The 25751-nt window shown below is 35.9% G+C and overlaps 3 pseudogenes; all 3 read right to left on the bottom strand.

The window, feature by feature from the left end:
• Window positions 1-1463: 1463 nt before the first annotated feature.
• Window positions 1464-2167, bottom strand: LOC120129367 (annotated as a pseudogene).
• Window positions 2168-15626: 13459 nt separating this feature from the next.
• On the bottom strand, window positions 15627-18180 carry LOC120129379 (annotated as a pseudogene).
• A 1367-nt stretch (window positions 18181-19547) lies between these two features.
• On the bottom strand, window positions 19548-23908 carry LOC120129380 (annotated as a pseudogene).
• Between the last annotated feature and the right edge of the window lie 1843 nt (window positions 23909-25751).

The raw sequence follows: 25751 nt of genomic DNA, 5'->3' as shown, positions 1-25751 counted from the left end.
ATTATGAATAAATTAAATTAAATTAAATTAAATATTATTGATGATAATGTTTGAGTCATAGTGGTTATTCACAGTGACAGATCTAAAAATTTAAAAATTGAGGTCTAAAAATTGTAATACTCATATTTTTAATATAATGGGTACGTAAAATTTCTTGTTTTCTTCTTCTTTTAATATTGAAATATATTGAATATCTAATATAAATAATGTGTGTACATTTGACCCCCTATGTGACCATATGCATATGCCTCTAGTTATTCACAGTCTATTTCTTTTAATCTGACGGTAAAATATTGATCAATAGTTCACGTTAAATTTATAAACGGTCGGTATCATCTCATATATTCAATATAAAAGGGAAGAGAATTTAAGAATACAATGAAAAAAAAAATTATTTACTTCTTTATTTTGCATAATAGTTTATATACCAATTCTTAGTGTTAATACTATATCTAAAATTATCATCATTATTTTATGTTGATATACTAAATAAATTTAAATAAGAAATTAAATTATAAATCACATAAATTTATTAAATTATAAATCACATAAATTTATTCAATGTTACGTTAAAAGATCGTAGTTGTTCAGTGGACATAAAATTCCATAAATTTTAAAGACTTATTAATATTATAATGATTTTCTATTTTATTCGATCTAAATTAATTAATTAACAAATCGATATTATAATACGACAAAAAAACAAAATTAAACAAAAAAGCATAAAATTTCTTAAATTGTTTGATATTTTCATGGATCTATCAATTAATATCATAAAAGTGTGTTTGGTTCACGGAATGTAAGATTACCAGTGGGAATAAAAGATTACCAGTAGGAATAAAAGATTACCAGGGAATAGGATTACTAGGAATGTTATATTTTGTGTTTGGTTGGTTTAACAAGAATGTAAGATTACCGTATTTGGTTAAATTAATAAAAAATTATTAGAATGTATATTTGATCAAATTATCCTTATTATATATTTGTAATATTTCAAATTGTAAATATTTATATATTTCTTTAAAAAATTAAATTCATAATATATAATTTTTTTACAAAATCAAAAATATAAAAAAATTATTGAAAGGATAAAATTTTAATTATAGATTTTTTTTAAAATTTAAAATAATTTAAGAATAAATTTATAATTTAACCTTAGTAGAATTTTTATTATTCAATAATAGAAGAAGGATATTTTTGAAAAAAAATAAAAATTTAAAGACATTTTAATTCAAAACGTCGAAAATATTACAATATTTAAAAAAAAGAAGAGAATGATATTTCTAATAATATATCCAAAAAAAAAATTTACTATTAATAATAAAATATTACCAAAAATAAAATTCTCAATCAAAACAAACATAAAAATATACCACAATCCTTGAATCGCCCTAAGACATAACAAAGCTTACTTCTCATATTTATTTCATAATATATATTTATATTTTGAGATTAAAAATCCCAGAAATTAAGCACATGGAAATTAATATTGGAACATGTTATCTGCAGATGCCATAATAGGCTGATTCAAGTAAGCCAAATTCAAAGGGTAAAGGAAGCTATCAACCGCCGGTTCATGATCGTCGTCATCGTTCAAGAACCCGATGATCTCATTCAGTGACTCCAGCCGGTGACCGAGTTCGCCGAGTTGAGCTCGGAGCACCGAGTTCTCCGCCTCGACGTTAAACAGATGTTGCGCCGTGAAGTTTATGTTGGTGGTGAGTTCGTGATTCTGTTTCCTCAGCTGAGTCGCCTGAGTCATTAAATCGTCCAAATGCTTCTGTTTTCTCATCCTCGATCTCCTCGCCGATTCCCGGTTCGACACCATTCGTTTCCGTTTCCGTTCATCGATGACCGCCTGCACATCCTCCTCCGCCGAGCCGGAGTTTGGGTTACGGTCGTCGTCGTCGATGAACCTGATGACGTCCCACTTGAAGAAGCCATGGAATTTGCAGATTTGTTTTTCGGAAACAATAAAAGAACAAGACAGATGATTTATTATTATACTACTACTACTACTATGATTTTAATAAAGAGAAAGAAAATAGATGAATTGTTGAACTTATGAGACGTAGTACAACCAGTAGAGGAAAACAACAGAGAAAGATTGAACGAGATGGGTCCTGCGAATGAAAGTGGAATTGATCAAACCCACAAAGGAAGATTTCACTGAGAATTGCAGACATGAATCTCAAACATCAAGACGAAAAGATTGAGCATCAAGGTAATCTTTTTATAGGAAAAAAATAACACAAAACAGAGAAAATATCTGGGAAAATGAAGAGGAAGTAGAGGAATTAATCAAGTGAAAGGAGGGGTGATTTATAGGTAGAAGAAGGAGGGAACTGCAACTTAATGGGAGAGAAAAGATCTGAGATTGAAGAAAAAAGAAAGAGAAAACAAATAAAGATAAAAAGTAATGGAATATGTAGTGAGAGAAAAAGTTGATGGAACATGTGGGGTGAGGAAGGGAAAGGGATGGCTCCACACCTGTCTACTTCCAGCTGGGAGCCATCTCTTGTTTCCATCATGCTGTGTTTCCAAACTTATTTTTTTAGGGTTAATTATATCATCATTTATGTTTTTTTGGGTCCATTTTTTCATTTCTTTACATCAATTGGGTACTTCTTCTCACAATTTATATAAATTGTTTATACAAATAGAGTGAGCGGTGATTAAGAATTACATTAGAATAGGACGGATTAAAATTTTAATTATTTATTAATTTAAGGTGTTTATAAGTGATAATATTTATTTTAAAGATGATCAATTATTTGATAATAAATATTTAAATATCTTGTAATTTTTATGATGATAGCTTGATCCGTGTAATATTAATTATTGTTATGTTAATCTTTTTTCGGAAAAAATATTGTGACTTCGAAATTTATTTTTATATCAGGTATTTAAATTAAGAAAAAAATAATTTTTTAATTTGATAAGAAAATATCACTGATCATTATGATTTTAATATGATAATTTATGATTCTTACATTATATTATACGGTGTTGGTGTAATAATTCATCATTAATGATGATGTGATAAAGAACGGTAACGGGTCAGATTAGATCAAACTTTTAATCAGTCGATTCAACTCGAAAAATATGTATCTTTCATTCGATCTAATCTGAAAATTATATATTCTCCACTCGACTTGGTTTGACCTAAAAAATCTATATCCTCCATTCGACTTTGACTTGACCTGAATTCTTAGAATATAAATTTGATTCGATCCAATATAAAATAAGGACTTAATTAAAAATAATAATAAGTTTGTAACAAAATTACATTATTATCCACGGGTCGAATAAAGTCAGAGTTTTTTACCTCCATCGGACTCTACCTGACTTCACTACCTTAAAAAATTTGACCTAATCCAACCCAAATATGACTTTTTAATTAAATCTGATACTATCTGTCGCAACCGTCTTTCGGTTGGACCCCGGAATTGGGCTTCGACTTGAAAAATGTGGATTGGAGTCGCCACCGACCAGTTTAAAACGAATTTAGGTGGGTCGGACACCATCTTACCTGATCTGCGTTTTACCAGAAACGTGTCGGGTTCGGGAGTTGGTTACGGTCAAGGAAGGATTAGCACCCTTGAACCGCCCTTTCGGTACCAATGAATTTACCAGTTGTCTTAATTGCAAAAATAAAAATTTTAAATTTAAATTTAAAAACCCGATTCGAATAATTACCATTGATCGATTGAAAATATCCCTAAAAAAACTCAAACAATGTTAGATAAAAAAAATAAATAAACTAATGTTAAGTAAATGAAAGGAAAAAAGGAAAGAAAAAGAAAATATAAAAATATAAATCAGAAAGAAAAAAAATAATAATAGTAAAGAAAATGAAAAGAAAACATATTGAAATTACAATTAAATAAAAATGTTTAAAGGATCGACTTAAGATAAATAAAAATTTATGGACCAAAGGGATGCTAAAAAAACTGCAAAAAAAAGGGTTGGGGGAATAATTAAACCATATATAAAGAAAAAGACTAAAATAAAATATTTACAAATATAGCATAAAAATCAAATATTAGTAATAATATATTATATATGAAATCAGTGACTGGAATGAAAAAAAAAAAAAATCAGTGGTCGATTTCAAAATACACAAAACAACACGCGTGGCGACCAAATTAAAACAAAATGAAACATAATATCCATATCAGAATAAACAAATAACATGAGTCCCCTGGTAACTATAATGAACTGAAAGTATATTAAACACCTTGAAATAAAAGGAATTAAATTTGCAAAAATAAAAGGAATTAAATTTGCAAACATAGCTGGAATGCAAGGCTTACAAAGAGTGAGGACTAAACACACAGTTGTCCCTAGCTGAAACAAATGACATGTTCCCTGTACACGCCACTTACTTGAAAAAGAGAAAGAGATGCACTAAACGCCAAATGATGCTTTGGTGGTAAAGCATTATCATGCTTTAAAAATAAAGAAAAGCAAAGGTGATCCTTGGAAGCTTCAAGCAACTAGAGTTGTTTAATTCGGCTCCCAACCTGTACGCGTCGGTGTTGGCTCTTTCACCACTGCTCCTTGGACCCGCGCTCGATCGAAGATTCCCTCTCTTCTTCACTTTTTCCTTTTTGTTTCAAACCTCTCCTGCCAAGATCTCTTTAATGCTATGAAGTTCCCCTCCACTCCGGTGAAACAAGGATCTTTGAAATCGAGAGGTAAAGTATTTTCTTGATAACTCTCCGGTATATTTCGTGAATACTGTGTGTAATATGGTGTGTACTCTCTGGTAATCGTATGAAAAAGATCCCCCCTTTCTGTGTCCTAGTTACATGTTTTTATAATGGAAATAACTAGGAGTTTCATTCCAAATGAAACACTGATATCTTGTGTTTGTTGGTGTGTTGGTGATGTTGAGGCGAGAAACCCGGCAGTGGACTCGGTGGGTTGTTGTCGTGGCGTTTGGATGCTTGACCAAGGGACTCGGCCGAGCAGTATGAGCAGCGATGACTCGTAAGGCAACGGATGCAGCGCCGCTTGGAATGCTAGCTGGAAACCCTAGCTCGTGTGTATGTTTAGGATTTGGGTTGGACTAGGGCATTCTGTTGGGCCCCGTATAAACTGATCTTGGGCCTGACACAAAAAATAAAAATAAAATGTAAATATGTGATATAGTTTTGCAATAATGTATATTATAAAAATAATATTAATCAAAAGTATATTATAAAAATAAAAGGGACGAAATTAGGTGTCTTCAGCTGCCCCTCTTTGCTCATTGTCGTGTAACGAAAATAGAGCAAATATTAAAAGACACGAATTTCATCCATATCGAATGCCCTCTGTCGTAGAGTTGAAACCCGATATCAGGACTGGTTTGTCAATTTAAATCAGGAAATGACTCTCCCGTCGTGAGGTTGAGTCGAAACTGGAGAATTCTGAGTATGAGATCCTTCGTCGTGAAGTTGAAATCGAACCCAAAGCTTTGACCAGCAGTTCCTGGATCGTCTTCTGGCTCAAGATACTTCGTCTTGAAGGTGAAACTTGACCGGAAGACTTTGGTGTTACAGATGACTCATTCGTCGTGAAGTTGGGTCAACCTGTTAGGGTATGATACCCTTCGCTGTGAAGTTGTATATGTATATAGCCCCTTCGTCGTGAAGTTGAGCCTGAGAATTGGATATCCATCGTCGTGAACTTGAAATCCAAGTATTGTTCCGAGTCCAATATCCTCCGATGTGAAGTTGAAATTGGTTCTGGGACTGGAAAATTATTTATTGACAACCAGCGGTCCCTTCGTCGTGAAGTTGAACTTGTGTTGTCTGGAGTCCAATATCCTTCGTTGTGAAGTTGAAATTGGCTCTGAAATTGAGAAGTTGTTTACTGACAACCAGCGGTCCCTTCGTCGTGAAGTTGAACTTGCGTTGTCTAGAGTCCAATATCCTTCGTTGTGAAGTTGAAATTGGTTCTGAAATTGAGAAGTTGTTTATTGACAACCAGCGGTCCCTTCGTCGTGAAGTTGAACTTGCGTTATCTGGAGTCCAATATCCTTCGTTGTGAAGTTGAAATTGGGAAATTGTTTATTGACAACCAGCGGTCCCTTCGTCGTGAAGTTGAACTTGCGTTGTCTGGAGTCCAATATCCTTCGTTGTGAAGTTGAAATTGGCTCTGAAATTGAGAAGTTGTTTACTGACAACCAGCGGTCCCTTCGTCGTGAAGTTGAACTTGCGTTGTCTAGAGTCCAATATCCTTCGTTGTGAAGTTGAAATTGGTTCTGAAATTGAGAAGTTGTTTATTGACAACCAGCGGTCCCTTCGTCGTGAAGTTGAACTTGCGTTGTCTGGAGTGCAATATCCTTCGTTGTGAAGTTGAAATTGGGAAATTGTTTATTGACAACCAGCGGTCCCTTCGTCGTGAAGTTGAACTTGCGTTGTCTGGAGTCCATATCCTTCGTTGTGAAGTTGAAATTGGCTCTGAAATTGAGAAGTTGGTTATTGACAACCAGCGGTCCCTTCGTCGTGAAGTTGAACTTGCGTTGTCTGGAGTCCAATATCCATCGTTGTGAAGTTGAAATTGGCTCTGAAATTGAGAAGTTGGTTATTGACAACCAGCGGTCCCTTCGTCGTGAAGTTGAACTTACGTTGTCTGGAGTCCAATATCCTTCGTTGTGAAGTTGAAATTGGCTCTAAATTTGAGAAGTTGGTTATTGACAACCAGCGGTCCCTTCGTCGTGAAGTTGAACTTACGTTGTCTGGAGTCCATATCCTTCGTTGTGAAGTTGAAATTGGCTTTGAAATTGAGAAGTTGGTTATTGACAACCAGCGGTCCCTTCGTCATGAAGTTGAACTTACGTTGTCTGGAGTCCAATATCCTTCGTTGTGAAGTTGAAATTGGCTCTGAATTTGAGAAGTTGGTTATTGACAACCAGCGGTCCCTTCGTCGTGAAGTTGAACTTACGTTGTCTGGAGTCCAATATCCTTCGTTGTGAAGTTGAAATTAGGAAATTGTTTATTGACAACCAGCGGTCCCTTCGTCGTGAAGTGAACTTGCGTTGTCTGGAGTCCAATATCCTTCGTTGTGAAGTTGAAATTGGGAAATTGTTTATTGAAACCAGCGGTCCCTTCGTCGTGAAGTTGAACTTGCGTTGTCTGGAGTCCAATATCCTTCGTTGTGAAGTTGAAATTGGCTCTGAAATTGAGAAGTTGGTTATTGACAACCAGCGGTCCCTTCGTCGTGAAGTTGAACTTGCGTTGTCTGGAGTCCAATATCCATCGTTGTGAAGTTGAAATTGGCTCTGAAATTGAGAAGTTGGTTATTGACAACCAGCGGTCCCTTCGTCGTGAAGTTGAACTTACGTTGTCTGGAGTCCAATATCCTTCGTTGTGAAGTTGAAATTGGCTCTGAATTTGAGAAGTTGGTTATTGACAACCAGCGGTCCCTTCGTCGTGAAGTTGAACTTACGTTGTCTGGAGTCCAATATCCTTCGTTGTGAAGTTGAAATTGGCTCTGAATTTGAGAAGTTGGTTATTGACAACCAGCGGTCCCTTCGTCGTGAAGAACTTACGTTGTCTGGAGTCCAATATCCTTCGTTGTGAAGTTGAAATTGGCTTTGAAATTGAGAAGTTGGTTATTGACAACCAGCGGTCCCTTCGTCGTGAAGTTGAACTTACGTTGTCTGGAGTCCAATATCCTTCGTTGTGAAGTTGAAATTGGCTCTGAGTTTGAGAAGTTGGTTATTGACAGCGGTCCCTTCGTCGTGAAGTTGAACTTACGTTGTCTGGAGTCCAATATCCTTCGTTGTGAAGTTGAAATTAGGAAATTGTTTATTGACAACCAGCGGTCCCTTCGTCGTGAAGTTGAACTTGCGTTGTCTGGAGTCCAATATCCTTCGTTGTGAAGTTGAAATTGGGAAATTGTTTATTGACAACCAGCGGTCCCTTCGTCGTGAAGTTGAACTTGCGTTGTCTGGAGTCCAATATCCTTCGTTGTGAAGTTGAAATTGGCTCTGAAATTGAGAAGTTGGTTATTGACAACCAGCGGTCCCTTCGTCGTGAAGTTGAACTTGCATTGTCTGGAGTCCAATATCCATCGTTGTGAAGTTGAAATTGGCTCTGAAATTGAGAAGTTGGTTATTGACAACCAGCGGTCCCTTTGTCGTGAAGTTGAACTTACGTTGTCTGGAGTCCAATATCCTTCGTTGTGAAGTTGAAATTGGCTCTGAATTTGAGAAGTTGGTTATTGACAACCAGCGGTCCCTTCGTCGTGAAGTTGAACTTACGTTGTCTGGAGTCCAATATCCTTCGTTGTGAAGTTGAAATTGGCTTTGAAATTGAGAAGTTGGTTATTGACAACCAGCGGTCCCTTCGTCGTGAAGTTGAACTTACGTTGTCTGGAGTCCAATATCCTTCGTTGTGAAGTTGAAATTGGCTCTGAATTTGAGAAGTTGGTTATTGACAACCAGCGGTCCCTTCGTCGTGAAGTTGAACTTACGTTGTCTGGAGTCCAATATCCTTCGTTGTGAAGTTGAAATTAGGAAATTGTTTATTGATAACCAGCGGTCCCTTCGTCGTGAAGTTGAACTTGCGTTGTCTGGAGTCCAATATCCTTCGTTGTGAAGTTGAAATTGGCTCTGAAATTGAGAAGTTGTTTGTTGACAACCAGCAGTCCCTTCGTCGTGAAGTTGAACTTACGTTGTCTGGAGTCCAATATCCTTCGTTGTGAAGTTGAAATTGGCTTTGAAATTGAGAAGTTGGTTATTGACAACCAGCGGTCCCTTCGTCGTGAAGTTGAACATACGTTGTCTGGAGTCCAATATCCTTCGCTTTGAAGTTGAAATTGGCTCTGAAATTGGAAAGTTATTTATTGACAGACAACTTTTCTTGACTTAAGTTGTGCTGTAAATTTCCTTTAAATGAATGATGGCCCCTTTCGCCAAATTTTGTGAGCCGGATGTCTTCCGTCGTGGAATTGAAATCTGGCTTGAAAGTGTTAACTGGAAACATGCTGCTCATGGTTGAGTTTGAGTCAAACTAGACTTGTTTTGAACTGGTTCTCGAACCTATCTGAAATTGATTCTGAGATGTCAAGTCGGTTGAGGTGTAGCTTATTACTGCCGAGTTAAGCAACCACCATCGTTCTTTAAAGGCGCTTACAAGTCGAGTTGCCTTCATCCTGAAGTCGAAGCTTGACTCTAAAAGATGCAAAAATTATGTATGCTAAAATGATGAATGTGATGCACCTAAGTATGTCTGAGATGCATGTAACATGAATGATGTTTATCTCTTGGATTGGAGTCCTGTGTTTTGCCTGCCAATCTGGTTCATGGAATTGACCGTGCCCCATTTACTTCTCGAGCTTTGGCTTTACAGACCTTTCATATTTGAGACTGTCATGTGTAAAAATGTTTTTCTCCTTTTTCTTGTTTTAGGAGGGAAAAGGATAAAAATTCTGTAAAATATTGTTTGCAATTGAATCAAATTATAAACATGAGTTCGGAGTATATCAAAGGAATCAATAGCTCTTTTAATGCTTTCAGAGTTACAGCTCTTTGACAAGTGTTCAAATGGATGAGTTGGCTTTAGGTTGGTCTCCTTTCTAAGGTTTTGGTAACCCAAAATGTCATTTTTTTTAAATATCGACATATGCTTTGGCATTTCATTTGGGTGCGGACATAATGACGCAACTAGAATGACCACTACTAGACATTTTATTTCGGTCCTCTGAAATCTTCCATTTGTTCAAGCTTTGTAGGCTCCTCCAACAAAGGCAGTGCGAAAGATATCGGTCTAAAAATGAAATTCTTGAGTGCTCGTGTGTAGTCGACTATAACAGGTGTTCCTTAACTCCCTTAGTTCAACATTACCGAAAATTTCTTGCTCAGATAAATTTGATTTAATTTGTCGTTATCTGGCAAGCTGGATCCATAAAACCGGGGCGTTTAACCAATTGCTTTAGAGGGACCACTTAACATTATAATCAGTTTATCAGTTCACTGAAGGGTTCATTTCATCACAGAGTCTTCAGCCTGACAAGAGCAGTGGAGCAAACACCGAATTGCCAAGTGTCCGAGCAATGTCATGGTTTGAACGTAATCTACTCATAAGACCAGGGCTTTCGAGTTTCCTCTATCCAATTGCCTTAGTGGAATAGCTCAACTTTACGGTTTTAATTTCTTAAGATTGTCAAGAAGAACCTGTTATAGCCTAGGTATTTGTTGAAAAAATTTTCATCTTTAGAGTTCAATTTTCAAGCAACTGACCTAAACTGGATTCACCTACTCGACTCTTTCATTTGTAAAGATCATCATCGTCATTGAAAGTCTTAAATAAAAAACATAGTAATTATCATATGCAAATGATGCCCCGTGTTGTCCGCATCTTATGAAAGGAAAAGGGTATATTGGTTAATTCCAAGAGCGGGGTATGGTGTTTGAGGGTATATTTTGGGTAAGGTCAAGGTCCTTGTTTTAAAACATGTTACTTTGTCAAAGATCCGTAACTTTGAACCATTCACAGAGTTTCTTAATTCAAATGATATTCAAAGAATTGCAAGTTTGCAAATGTGATCCATTGCTTAACATCTTTAAAGTAACATAAATTTATTTAAAAGTCCTTATAAAAACTTGAGAAAAAAAATGAAAAAACAAATTCAAACAAAACGTCTCAAATGATGAAATGGTCTTCCTCACTTAGATGCCCCCAAGTTGTTGAAGTCGATCTGATTCTTGTTACATATTTTATGTATGATTCTCTCTTGATTGTGGAGTAATTCTCAATAGTGCGCCTTGGGACTCCGCTATGATTTTCGCAATGAGCGTTCTCATCATACTACCTGGGGTACGGGGCTTCATGGATTTCTCTGGATATGGTGACACCACGTGTGCGTCAAACAACTGTTGGTAAAGCTCCTTATATGTCATAGGATCAAAATGTTCTCATTTTTGATGAGACATGTGAATGTAAAAAAAAAGGAAAAATAATACGAATGTAAAGAAAAATAACAAAATGCACAATACGTCTGAATGCATGATGCATGAAATGTTTGAGGCATTGATCCAAAAAATGTACCTGTTATTATAAATAATCCTTATTGGGGCAAAAGTGTTACGTCTTAAGAGACAAAAATATTTTGAAGGCATAGACCCCGAACAGCTTCTGATAGGTTGACTAGTCTTCTACCTTCGTCTGTCACCGGTTGAATACCCTGTCAAACCGTTCTGGCTCCTTTGGCTAAAATGTGCAAATAACGAGCTGCTTGCCCCCAAAAGGTCTCGAAGGACTGCATCGTCGGCTTTCACTCTATGTCGAGCTTGTTCCAAACGAAAGTGCCATCGGAGCCCTCCACCCAAAGTTTATCGACTTGTTTCTAGAATTTATCAATAATGATCTCCAGCTTAGCTAGGGTTTCGCCATCTTGATCTCGCAGTTTTCGAAAGGACTCCGGGTCAGTAACATTTTCCTCGTCTTGCCCCTGCACCCTTTGCCTCCGAGATTCTTTGACCACGGCTGGGCTTCTGAGCTTTTTATCTCTTTGTATTATAATCCCTTTGTCCATTAATGCAGATTATTCATGTTTAACAAACACATTTTTGGTGGATCAACACCTCGTTTTAAATGATGCGAATGATGAAAACAAAATGAAATAGAACAAAAAATAAAAGGGGTTAGTGAGGTAAATCAAAATAATAAAAAATAAAAAATCATACCCCACATGATAATTTACCTGAACATGCTTAATATTCTTACACAGACATGATTTCTATCCCGCATGCTAATTTCAAACAAATCCTAGCCGCATATTTGTCTAGTTCGCATGCTTTGAACAGAAAATAAAGCAGGAAACAAAGCATCCTAGGGTTTGAAATGAGGTCTCGGGGTGAGCTCTAATTCCCTGCACTCTCCCGGTTTAGGTTCTAAAAAGGTACTCGAGTTCTCCTTGCGGTGCCCCTTGGGCTTGCCAGACCCTTAGTCCTAAGCCTATTACAAGCGTGGACTAAGTTAAACTCGAGAGGACACATTCCCTTATGCCCGCACGGTGATGAGCTCTAATTCCCTGCCACTCTCCCGGTTAGGTTCTAAAAAGGTACTCGAGTTCTCCTTGCCGGTGCCCCTTGGGCTTGCCAGACCTTAGTCCTAAGCCTATTACAAGCTTGTGTGGACTAAGTTAAACTCGAGAGGACACATTCCTATGCCCGCACGGTGAATAAATTCACACGAAGACATAAGGTATTGAATCAGAAGGCTACTTTCTAGACATATGCGGTGAATAAATTCACGAATGCGTCGCTTTCACCCCCACTTAAAACGGGTTCGGAGCTCGGGTTTAGAGCTTAGAGATGACAATTTTGAAAAAAATCTGAAATCATTAAAAAACATCAGTACAACTATTTATTTGAAACAAAATAATCAAAGATAAATAATTGGAATCGAATAAATAAATTAAAATTAAAATTCGCAATAAAAAGACAACCGAAAAATAATTTTGGCCTGACTCACTTACCTGTCCCCAGCGGAGTCGCCAAGCTGTCGCAACCGTCTTTCGGTTGGACCCCGGAATTGGGCTTCGACTTGAAAAATGTGGATTGGAGTCGCCACCGACCAGTTTAAAACGAATTTAGGTGGGTCGGACACCATCTTACCTGATCTGCGTTTTACCAGAAACGTGTCGGGTTAGGGAGTTGGTTACGGTCAAGGAAGGATTAGCCCCTTGAACGCCCTTCGGTACCAATGAATTTACCAGTTGTCTTAATGCAAAATAAAAATTTTAAATTTAAATTTAAAAACCCGATTCGAATATTACCATTGATCGATTGAAAATATCCCTAAAAAAACTCAAACAATGTTAGATAAAAAAAAATAAATAAACTAATGTTAAGTAAATGAAAGGAAAAAAGGAAAGAAAAAGAAAAATATAAAAATATAAATCAGAAAGAAAAAAAAATAATAATAGTAAAGAAAATGAAAAGAAAACATATTGAAATTACAATTAAATAAAAATGTTTAAAGGATCGACTTAAGATAAATAAAAATTTATGGACCAAAGGGATGCTAAAAAACTGCAAAAAAAAGGGGGGGGAATAATTAAACCATATAAAGAAAAAGACTAAAATAAAATATTTACAAATATAGCAATAAAAATCAAATATTAGTAATAATATATTATATATGAAATCAGTTACTGGAATGAAAAAAAAAAAATCAGTGGCGATTTCAAAAACAAAAAACACGCGTGGCGACCAAATTAAAACAAAATGAAACATAATATCCATATCAGAATAAAAAAAAAACATGGTCCCCTGGTGACTATAATGAACTGAAAGTATATTAAACACCTTGAAAATAAAAGGAATTAAATTTGCAAAAATAAAAGGAATTAAATTTGCAAACATAGCTGGAATGCAAGGCTTACAAAGAGTGAGAGGACTAAACACGCAGTTGTCCCCAGCAACAAATGGCTGTTCCCTGTACACGCCACTTACTTGAAAAGAGAAAGAGATGCACTAAACGCCAAATGATGCTTTGGTGGTAAAGCATATCATGCTTTAAAATAAAGAAAAGCAAAGGTGATCCTTGGAAGCTTCAAGCAACTAGAGTTGTTTAATTCGGCTCCCAACCTGTAGCGTCGGTGTTGGCTCTTTCCACTGCCTTGGACCCGGCTCGATCGAAGATTCCCTCTCTTCTTCACTTTTTCCTTTTTGTTTCAAACATCTCTGCCAAGATCTCTTTAATGCTATGAAGTTCCCTCCACTTCGGTGAAACAAGGATCTTTGAAACGAGAGGTAAAAGTATTTTCTTGATAACTCTCCGGTATATTTCGTGATACTGTGTGTAATATGGTGTGTACTCTCTGGTAATCGTATGAAAAAGATCCCCCCTTTCTGTGTCCTAGTTACATGTTTTTATAATGGAAATAACTAGGAGTTTCATTCCAAATGAAACACTGATATCTTGTGTTTGTTGGTGTGTTGGTGATGTTGAGGCGAGAAACCCGACAGTGGATCGGTGGGTTGTTGTCGTGGCGTTGGATGCTTGACCAAAGGGACTCGGCGAGCAGTATGAGCAGCGATGACTCGTAAGGCAACGGATGCAGCGCTTGAATGCTAGCTGGAAACCCTAGCTGTGTGTATGTTTAGGATTGGGTTGGACTAGGGCATTGTGGGGCCCCGTATAAACTGATCTTGGGCCTGACACAAAAAATAAAAATAAAATGTAAATATGTGATATAGTTTTGCAATAATGTATATTATAAAAATAATATTAATCAAAGGTATATTATAAAAATAAAAGGGACGAAATTAGGTGTCTACACTATCATATCGAATCAAAATTCGTAGATTTCAGATTAAATTAAGTCCTAGGATACGACATTGATACTTCAATGAAAAGATCCTAAATTGTCCTAAATAAATAATGGAAATATAAAGTTGAATTTATTCACAACTAATCAATAAAATAATTTAAAATTAGGAATAAATTAAAATTCTAGTATTTGGCTCGTATTTAATTTTCTGCACACACTATCTTTACTAAAATAAGCATATATTGAGTTCTCTACGTCTGATTGAAGCATTTCAAAATGCATCGAGAAGCTAATCGAAAGTGGATCCTATCTTAAGTAGACATTATGCCTAGACATTATGTCATTTTTTGTATATTTTTAATCTAAATGATGTTCAATCTAAACTGAAATCATATCTTATTGTAAATTAAATAGTTTATGTTACAAAATTTCTCATTAATTTTATATTTTATATTACATAACTCATATGTTAAATTTATTATAAATTATGAAAAGGAGGTAAAACAGGAGCCGTTAATAATGAAATGTCTACGATCATTTTGATGTTAAAGTTATTCCGTATAAATCTCCCAAAGAATACGAATCTATGCATTTGGTCCACAAATTAGTGACTGGGTCCAAAATATTATAAAGATAAAATAATAATTTTAAAAACATCCCGAAGAATATATTTAAGAACACAATATCATCTAATTTAAAATTTTGAAGAATTTAGTACTAGCTTTGTTGATTTGTTGCAATCTGGACACGACTCACTTGGACGGTGAGACCGTAAGAGTACTTTGAAAATGATTTATTATTTGTACGTGCATCAAATTTGTCCAAACTACCCTTTGATTTGACATGACGTGTTCGATATGTATAGGGCAAATCTGCCTTTCAAAATTTGTAGGTCCTGAGATTCCTCTTCTTCCAAAAACCTTATAATATGCTGCCAAAGCATTAAGACATGAAAACATGTTAAATTATTATCACTTGATTTTCATGTCCCCCCCAAACATTGTCTTGGTGCGGTGCCCATGGCCGTGGCTGACTTCGCCATGAAGAAAAACAATTTGTGAGTCGGTAGCGGACCGAATATGAATCCGAAAATGACCCGTCTCTAATTTCGTATCGTATAATCATATCATATATAAAATTATCGATTTTATCGTATAATTCGATTTTAGTCAAACAATGATCAAACTGAATTCGAATGAATGAAAATTCAGTTGGATTTTAATATTTTACAAAGCAAATCAATGTGTATTTTCATCTGGGGGGCTGAATGATATCCCCAACACCATCACCAACGTCAAGTTGTTCACATTACCATCATGTCAATGGCTTAATGGAGAATGAAACCGTGAAGAACAAGCATATTTTTCAACATGTATAAGTAGAGTTTGCATCATCTTTGTTTTTTTAGCCTTTGAGGCAGTAAAAATTTTGGTAATTTGCTGATTTTTTCTTCTCTTTCTTGTCGATGAATTTCTTAAACTCCCGCTGTTTACCTAGAGCATCATCAAGTGCCTGCACATGGAAAGATAGCAAACGGAACAAAGGTTATGTATGTATGCATGCATGTATGCATGCATGTGTGTGTATGCAACGCACCTTCTTAGCTTCGGATAGTTCTTTTTCCAGGACGCAGACTCTGCTTAGAGCAGCATTCAACATCTCTTCTTTGTCGGGCGGCATGACCGATGGTTTCGCGCCAAGGAGGACCACTTTCTCTTCGAGTTCGGCCATGCGTTTCGCCATGGCGAAGAATTCTCGTTAGATGGCGGCGGTGGCAACAGAGAGGCAGGGCCTGTAACTTGCTTAGCACGGTAAACTTGACCACCACCACCATACACGGGGGCTTCAATTTGTTTCTTCGGCATGCAACGGAACATTCGAATCAGGGTTATGATTCTTATCATGAACGCCATGATTCGTCCGAAAATGCCGCTTCCGTTCCTTCACTAGATTTTCTACCATTGTGCACCTGGTATATATCTGCATTTGCGATCCTTTCCTTACCTCCAAAATACAGTCGTCGATCTACTCATCAAATGTTAACGATAAATGGAAATAAAGTGTTCGGAATTAACCTTTCGAGACGCCGAACCTTTCGTTTTCCACCGGTTTAGGCCAAGAAGCATCAACACCCTTGTCAACTATAGGAGTATGCTGATCATAGTCATAGTAATCATGGTACATTTTCTGATTGGAGTCTGCATATATAAACAAATGTACTTGTTATGAGGTTGCCTTACAGGTTAGAGGCCTAGACGTCGAACTTACTCCTCGAACCGGAGACGATGAAGGATTCTCTGCACTGTCCATCTATTTCTTTGTCATCAGAGGAATGGAGCTTCATGGTCCACAACATCAAAACAATACGTTAGGCATTCAATTGTAGGAACTAGATATTAAGGCTAGTGTTGCAGAGGCTCGGCTATAAGTGATCGATGATCGATTACCTCTCGGCATGCTTTCTTATCGATGATGCCTGACAGAGTTCTCCATCTGCTCTTGGCCTCGCCATTTTCGACTCTCTGCTCATCAATGTGAAAGTTGTTCAGTTCGTTATTCCAACAACGATGCAAAGTAGATATTATCCCGAAAATCAATTTATCAATCTCGGGAGAATACCTTTAGTATTTCCGGATCGTTCCACGGACCCTTATCAGAAACCATGCAACCTCCTTTGTCTGCACAATTGCAGGTACCACCAAAAATCTCAGGCAGTTCACTGTTAAAGATCACAAAAGATTCTTGGAGGATCATATTGCTGTATGAATACATTTATGTTTAGATATTCATCGGAAACAAGCGCGGTTCAATTCATATTTTACTGAAACGACATATCAATCGGTCAAAATGAGACTTACCTAGCATCAATAACTTCCAGCAATTTACTTTGGTAATCGTTGCCCAAAACCTGGTGTTTTAGCAAACAATATGGTATCAAAAGCAATCTATTTTCATTGAGGAACTGGTGATTTATGCTTACATGGATTTTCGTCGTGGTGTTCGGGTCAAGGAACGATTTAACCGTGCTCCATAACAGCCTAAATCCAGAACCAGCATTGATGATATAGATGTGTTAAGAGTCTGCAATGTATAAAGCATTCAATTAACTCGGGATTAGCCTGATGTAGGTGTATGATTAACCCGATGGCGAAAGCTTCATCTTGAACATAGCAGGCTCCCATGGATCATAGGGCATATTAAAGATAGTGCTAATGATCAATAACTTACCTCGGATAATTGTCGCCATTGATCTTCTGAAGGCGCTGAAGGAGCTCTTTCGCGGCCTTGTTGAAGCTCTTAAGCCCCTGAATGCTCATTCATGATGTAAATTAGTACAGCGAAGCCGAATTCAGAGAAAAAAAATCTCACATACCACGCCTTCGACATCCAATATAGTCGTGTTCTGAGAAATGTAGGTTTTCGCTGCAATAGATGCAGCAGGAAACTTGACATTCAAGGTCCTTTCAAAGTCCTTCACATGGTACCTCAGATATCGGTCAATCGTCGTTACTTGAGTTAGCTTGTTCGCATCGACTTGTCCGAGCCGTTCTATATAAACCGGCCGTCCACCTTTATCGACTCCGTGATATCCTTGAGGATAGTACTTAATTACCTCGTCCTCGAAATCAAATCCTAAAAAACGAATCCTAAACACGAAAATTCGGATACAAATCACAAAGATGAAAACATGTAGTCAATATTTATACCTCCATGATGTGTCCCAAAATCCTTCCTCCATTGGAGCATATCAGCCCACATTTGCTTTGCTCTATCTTGATCATATTTCCTGGCCTTAAGAAATCTGTACTAACCACATAATGAGTTAATGTAAACAACGAAGCTACGTTACTCGACTCGAAAATGAAAAATTGTACACCTTAGAATCATATGATGATCATCATGTTTAGCAGGCAAAAGATCGGCCGCAATGAGTGCTTCTCGAAATGCAGCCACTGATTGTAGCTCTTTAGCATCGAGGACATCTTTGATACGATCGGCTGACATTCGACCTTGTCGGTCAACAGCTAAAGACGAAGTGTCAGCCATGAGTTACAACAACAACAACAACCGTGCAGAGTCGATCAACACCTGGTTAGAAAAAAAAAAGGGTTGGCCTCAGATTTTATGTCGCAAATGTGGAAACATCAAACACAATGATGATGATGAATTGATGATCACAATCATATATAAAACTACCAAAAACAGAACAAAAACAAAAACATCTGGGAAAAATGTACCATAGATGAAGATTGAATGAGAGAAAATATAGTAAAAAAAAACGGGAGAAATGTTTACCAGCATGTGTTGAGAGGAAGAGGGTGCATGGGATGGATGATAACAGAGAAAGGTTGGGGGACCCGAATAAATCTCTTTGAATAGATATTTGTCTGGACAATCAAAACGGCCATTGATCTTATATTTCTCTGAGTTAAATTTTGCAGATTTAGTAAAGAGTTTGTTTTGAGTTTCTGTTCAAAATGGTGAGAGAGTTTGGCGATTTGCATGGCTTTTCATTGATTTTTATCCATCTTATAACGAACTTGCCAACTGAATCCAACCAATTTTCCCCGGGCAGATTTTGCTGACAACATGTTCTTTTTTCTCCATTTTAGGGTACAAATGAATTGAGAATATAATCTTAATAAACTCTGATCTGAACTAAAAAAAATTGGACAAAAACTCACTGAAGAGGATGTCTTACCTATCCATAGATTTATATAGTGATCCATTATTGTAATAGTATCTGCTATATAACGGTAACAATGTCATCCGATATTATTATTGCATGCTAGCGAAATCCATAATCATTATAATAGTATCTGTTATATCCACAATCTTAATAAATACAACAAATCACAGTAACAATTTAATTCCCACTTGCCACTGTACCCAATACTGACTAGAATGATGATTTCAGTGTCAAATGTGTTGGTCATAATTGTTGAATGTACCGTTAAACATAGGTGTAAATGATATTATATAATCTTTTTTTGAGTCGTAGAAATAGAATAAAACTTTAAATTAAGTCCTTAGATAGATATTAAGAATGTCAATTAAAGTGTTTGAGATTTAAGAATTTGAACTTTTAAGGTCAAGTTCGAATCTTATACCCGTCGGGGTACTCTGTAAATTCGTATGTAATATAGAAATATACATGTAAAAATTAGTTCATGGAAAAATTTTTTAATTTCCAACATTCTTTTTTTCATGTTCTTAATACAAAATGTGCAAAGTTATGAGCATCAGTCATTTCAGCAGCAAAAACAATCGAAAGAAAAGAAACCAAAAATGTATGATACAACCATTGCTCTTATGTATATGCTATAAAGTACATGTGCAAGGTGTACTGCTGCTTATCCTTCGGTTCAATTACAAAGAAAAATGGGATGACAAATTATCCCTGTAATGATCTAATCGATCCCGATACGACAGATCGGATTACGTTTGATGAGGCTTAGATCGACCTGCAATAACGACCATTATGATAAATTCCTCGGAAAGAACCAATGCGTAGAAAGAAGAAAAATGTTGGCACATGTATTAGAACCTTGTGTCCAACAGATCTCTAATGTTATCGATCCCATAGAGTATCATGGTCGGCCTACATCGATGCAACAAATAAGAAATATCAAGATATAGTTCAAGTTTTGCTCTGGAAAATGTTGAAAAGGTGACATTGAAAATATTTCATTCCGATCCTTCTTCGGAAAAGAGGACTAATATTTACCTTTCAAGCGAAAGACCCCAAGCAATGACACGAACATCCTCAGGAATCCCATTGGAAGCAACATTTCAGGTCTGAACATACCGGAATTTCCGATTTCCACCCATTTCTTCAAGCCTTCATGATAACTGATAAAACAAAAATAATTTCAATCTATGTTTACCGAACAAGTAATAAACTCATTATGAGAAGTATGTGATGCATCACCTGAATATCTCCATGCTAGGTTCGGTATATGGGTTAAGCAGGCTTGAAACGCAACTTGGACATCCCTGAAGAGAACATAGAGAAAGTATTAACTTTAATTGCATTACTCACAGTTTCACCATCGCTGCCATTCGTAAGACGGTTCTTGTAGCAGATAAACCAACTGTTTATTATTGAGAAACATTACAGGCTTCAATATGTTGAAGCGTAAAAACAAAACGCTTGGTCCTATTTATTCAACAATGCTGTTAGGGAACCCTATTTGCAGTAGAATGATTATGATGATCATTACCTAGTCGCGAGAAAAAGTCATTCAGAACACCGATCAAATCACCAAGAGTAAGCCCCGATCACAACTAAACCTAAGCAAATGAGATAATTTCCATATGTTCAGTGAGTCATTAGATGTGTTCCAAATAAAGACATTACAGCTATTAGTGAAATAGAGATCGGTCCCAGCTTGGACCCGGTTAACATGATCAGAAGCTGGACTTGAGTAAACAAAACTAGTGCAGATGCCACACAGCTTATAAATACCTTCAATTTGATGGAACTCTGCAAGATGAGTTCGGTCCACGATTCATTTCTGAACACACGATCTATAGAGAATATTTTTTTGGGGGCAAACGGTTGCTGAAGATGAATCATAAAGCATATGAGCATTAAAACTAACAGGTACTAGTTAATAATGACGCAACCAACATCAGCAACAAGCCAACTACAAACTATTAAGACAGGATAAAAGAATGTGTGCACTACCATTGAGCAGCATACACAAGTTTAAAAACCAAATTAAAAGTTTCTGAGAAAAGCTTAAGATAATAAGGGCTTTTGAATTTAGGAAAAACAGCCAGTTGAAGGTTGTTTCTAATCACAGAGATGGATGAAGATGTGAAGACTACCATACCTTCGCTAGAGCATAAAGCATTCTAGTAGAGACAGCAGTCGTATGAGTACGCAGCAGGTTTTTGTTTGCTTCCTCTCTTTTCCAGTCGTACATATATCTTTTGGAACTGAGTAGTACGCATCAATCAATTAACTGATTTCATTGTTGTGAAATATGAAGGCAAGTACCAGAAAAAAATGAAAAAGAAAAATTGCATACCCCCTGGAGCCAAACCACCAGATTCATGAACATGCTTCACCAACTCACATAATCTTCAGGCAGCTCCCTTGTAGCGGATGGAGCTGCAGATGAAGGCCTCAAATAAGTGGCCAACATAGAGTAGAAATGGCATCTGATGATCATTTGGTCAATTGAAACATACCTTCCAGAAAGAATGTATCATGTGAATCACGTGCAGGGTGTTGTTGAGGCTGGAATAATGCATCAAGTTCCAGAAGCTACAAGTGGAAACAGATATAGGAAACCAACTTTAGCAACAAATTTATTCTGGTCCGACATGATGAAAGAATTAGTTAGAATGTAAATGTAGGGTTTCAGGTTCCTTCCCTTCCAATGAGTTTTTTAAGGAACTAGAGACGTGCATATGTTCTTTTCTCAGGATTCCTTAACAGGTATATGTTGCTTTCTCAAAGAAGCTCAACATGCAACCGAATATCACAGAAACAATGTGAGCATACAAAAGAACGAGCTGTCCAATTCAACTACCTGCTTTCACGAAATTGTTTGTTGGCATCTCCTCAAAACTGCAGTCAGCACAAATAAAAATATGTATAAAGGATTCAAAGTTGAAAAACCCAATCCAGCAAAAAATATCTGAAACTCACAGAGAAAGAAAAACTGTAAGTCTGTCAACAACAATAACTGGCATAATTTGTGGTGATGCTTAGTAGCATGCTTTCGATCATCATAAAACATAACAAATCAAGGCCAGGAAGTGAGTGTTCTTTATGCACTACGAGTTGATGTCCATCAGTAACTCTCACAGAACCAACATAGCCATAAAATAAAGTATAAAAAAGGAACCTGAATGTACAAGTAAGATTTGTTAGCTCAAAACTCACCCCCATTTGAAGAAATATGTTCTTCAATTGTTGTTTCACCTGAATATAAAATAAGCCAAAAAATGTTAATACCACAACAAACAAGCAGATGCCTAAGCAATCAAAAGTTACAGATTCAATAAAAGGCATATAAAAACAACTTTGGAAGAGAACCATTTGCACTATATTGTGCATAAAACATGATGTCCACACATTGAAATATAGTTGCCACAACGAATAACCACAATGTATTCCTCGGACCTAAAGAACAGCAATTTATTTATCCTCACAAAATGTATGTCTCTTCCACCCATTTTTACAGCAGATAAAAACATAAACCTTTAACAATTGTTTAGTGGCAAATGATTATAAAACTACAATGTTCATAGAACTACATATACTTAACAGGCTGATATCCTCATTTGATTTTTAAAGGTTATGCATTTGCCCAAAGCTAAATGAAGTTGATAAATATGATATATACTTGCCTTGAGCAATGGATGAAGATGGCCAGCTTCAGCAGGCGGTCCTTTAGCATTGAAGTTATACTCTTTGAACTCCAACTCCTTCCAGTCAGCCCTAAAATGAAGTAACCATGCATAAATGTCGATTCAATAAAATCCCTCTAGAGCAAAGCACAATAGCTAAATATAAGACAAAAAAGTAACGGATTCAACTTCATTAACAAAATTCTAACATCACTTCTATGAGATACCTCTGTAGATTCTCGAGTCAGATCAGTAGCTACTTTCTTTCTTTTAGGGGCATAGTTAGGCCCTTTTCTTACTGCGTAACCTTTCCAAATCCTAAAACAAGATGAAATTGGGACAATATCAGTAATGTGAACAAATACACATACACCAAAAGAAAATTGAAAAAATGAGGCAAGGAACTAGATGATCACTGTGCAACAATAAGCTTCCTTGCTTTAAGTGAATTAACATCATCTTTGCCGATTTCCTGCAGTAAAAGAAGTCAACTTTAATCACTGAATAGACAGGAATAAAAAAATTAAATCTTTCATACAGTAAGCTTAAAGCAAAACAGAGAGAGACTAGTAACTTATTAAAAGGGTGAAATACCTCTCCATTTTGTACTCTAATAAGCAAATCCTTGACCTTGTCTTCAACATGTTGAACCTAAAACAAAGCAAAAACAACACTGATAACTAACATATTCACATAAAAACATGAGCAGATTCATGAACATTAACCATAAAAACTATACTTTTCTCGAAACTTGCTTTCCCATATCGACCCATTTGTTTTTCCCAGCTTGTGAGCACCCAATTTTGAAAACTGAAGGCTCGAGCTTTTTCTGCAACAAATGAAAGAACTTGGAAACCATAGATTCAAATAAAAAGTTAAAAAAAAAATTAGCAACGCTGACCTGTAACTCATCTTTAGAAATGGAACCTTCTTGAGGGATGGCTAAGAAGAGTTGAACTTCAGGGGAGCCTTCGGCGGCATATTTTTTGCCTTCGTCGGTTAGAATCCAACTTTCTCTTTTGATGTCTTGAGCGTCGATGTAGCGGAAACCGTGGAGGCTCTTGATGACATTAACGACGTCGTTGTGGTGGATACCGTGTTGGGCGGCGAATTGTCCTGAATCGGGGATCTCTTCGGCGGTGGCCAGGTAACCCAGTATTGCATCTTCCGTCATTGCTGCCGCCGGAAAACGTTGAATCTGTGTGCGTTGCGTCTAGCTTGAACAATTTTTAGGGCAAAAATGGCAATAGGCAATAGCTGTGGGCTTCACTCTGGGCTCTTTCTCTGGTTTCCTAATGTGTATAGTTGTGGTTTAGATCGGTTTAGTGTGATTAAACGTCTGCGTAAACTACGTTTTTAGTACCTCAGCTATTTTTTATTTCATTCTAATCACTCAACTATCCTTTTTTTTTAAAAAAAAATCAAATTTAGAGATGAATTCTAACTAGGGACACTTAATGTGTTGAATAGTTCGAACTTGACTCGGTAAAAACTTGACTCAGGTTAATTTGACTCGAGACCTTAATAAGCTGAATTGAGTTTGAGCAAAGTCTAACTCGACTCGATAAGTTCGCGAACAACTCGTTAATTATTTTTATAACCTTTTAGTAGTTATCTTAAAAAATTATTTCATTAAAAAAATTACAAATTTAAAAATTATTTTTAAAAAATTATAAATTTACTAATAGATAATAAAAATGATAAATTACTAATTTATTAATTTTCTGATAAATAATTAAAAATACTCAATTATTAAATAATGATTGTTATTTTACTACCCAAAAATCAAACCTTAATTATTATTTTAATATATTTATGGATTGTTAGTTTGATGCTTAAACCTTTTAATTTATTTCATAATTTTTTTATTATTTTTTGTTATTAATTTATGTCTGTATTAAGTTCTATATAGTATTAGTATATTTTACTTATAGTTAAAAAATAAAATAAAAAATTCGGTGAGCTTAAAAAGCAGCAACTTTAATGAACAATTAGTCGAGCAACAAAATTTCTTAATGAGTACGGGTCGAGCAAAATTTGAATGAGCTTAACGAGTAACGAGCCAAGCAACAAAAATTTAAACGAGCACGAGTCAAACAAAATTTTAATGAACTTAACGAGTAACGAGTCGAGTCGAATAACAAATTATTTTAGCGAACACGAATCAAACACTACCTAACTCGCGATCGAATCGCTTGATAATCACCCTGATCCTAACCCTTACATTTAAAATTAAACTGACATAAGTTTGTTCACTACATCAATAGTGGGATCGGCTCTTATAATTATTAAGAAAACTAGAAAAATAATTTTAGAAAAAGAAACATGATTTAATATTTTTTCTTAAAATATTAATGTCTACTAAAAAATAATTTTAATTAAATTTGAAATTGAAATTAAATGAAATACTTTTCGATGTTTGATATTTTATTCATACAATAAAGTGAATAAATATTACTACCCGAATATATATAATGATGAATATATTTTCATTCATGGGAAAAATTATTGAAGTAACCTTTTTGTCAATGGTAATATTTGGGTTATGATGACTATAGATATTTTATTTTTTTTCGATTTGAATGGAGGGTCGGGATTAAAATATTTATGATCGATGGTCGATAATAGGGAGAGGGTGAGAATAAGAAATGGAATCTTCCTTTCAGTTTCGACTGAAAATTTTCATAACGATCCTTATTATTTATATAAGATCTGAAATTTTGGTTACTACTCGTAGACCAGTAACTATATAGTTATCTGATAGTAAATTTAATTAAGAAAATCACGTGGCTTTATCAGAATGCTTTCAAAAATTTTGGTTAACAAAAGAATATATAAATAAAGATGTAACCCACCAAGAAAGGAGATCTTTTAGCATTTCTAAATTCTAAACATTATATCTCGGATATATTTTTAACTCTCATTTCGAGCTTCCATGCGTGGATCATAATTAACCTTTGCCTGACAACCTCCGAAACCTGGTCCACGTGTTTCTCACGTGGAAATGTTGAGAATCAGGGTTTAAGTATCTGCCCACGTGGAAAACGATGTTAAAAACATTGTTCTTTGTCTTGTGTTTTGAGCCCCCCATCACCCCATATCCTATT

The sequence above is a fragment of the Hibiscus syriacus genome, unplaced genomic scaffold (genome assembly GCF_006381635.1).
Source record: "Hibiscus syriacus cultivar Baekdansim isolate YM2019G1 unplaced genomic scaffold, ASM638163v2 tig00110485_pilon, whole genome shotgun sequence".
NCBI classification, from domain to species: domain Eukaryota; kingdom Viridiplantae; phylum Streptophyta; class Magnoliopsida; order Malvales; family Malvaceae; genus Hibiscus; species Hibiscus syriacus.
This window is presented reverse-complemented; position numbering and strand designations above follow the sequence as displayed.